Source organism: Microtus ochrogaster, unplaced genomic scaffold (assembly GCF_000317375.1).
Source record: "Microtus ochrogaster isolate Prairie Vole_2 unplaced genomic scaffold, MicOch1.0 UNK2483, whole genome shotgun sequence".
Classification (NCBI taxonomy): domain Eukaryota; kingdom Metazoa; phylum Chordata; class Mammalia; order Rodentia; family Cricetidae; genus Microtus; species Microtus ochrogaster.
This window is the reverse complement of record NW_004951581.1, coordinates 2,301-2,580: the sequence shown is the minus strand read 5'-3', so window position 1 is coordinate 2,580 and position 280 is coordinate 2,301.

The window sequence follows — 280 nt, the reverse complement described above, 5'->3', positions numbered from 1 at the left end:
CTACCACTTCTAAATAACAAGGGATTGGTTTTAGCCATTTGCATTTCCAGCTCATTAAAAGGTCTTTTTAAAATTATTTTTATGTATCTATGATATGTGTTTGAGTACATGGGTCACAAGAAGGCCACCAAGAGCTTGTGGGGTTCACAGAACAGCTATTGGGAATGGTTTCTTTCCATGGTGGGCTTCTGAAATGGGGTTCAGGTCACTGGGTTTGTCCAACAATGCTTTTAGCTGCTCATCCACCTTGCTGTCCCTATAGCTTCTTTTTTTCTTTTTT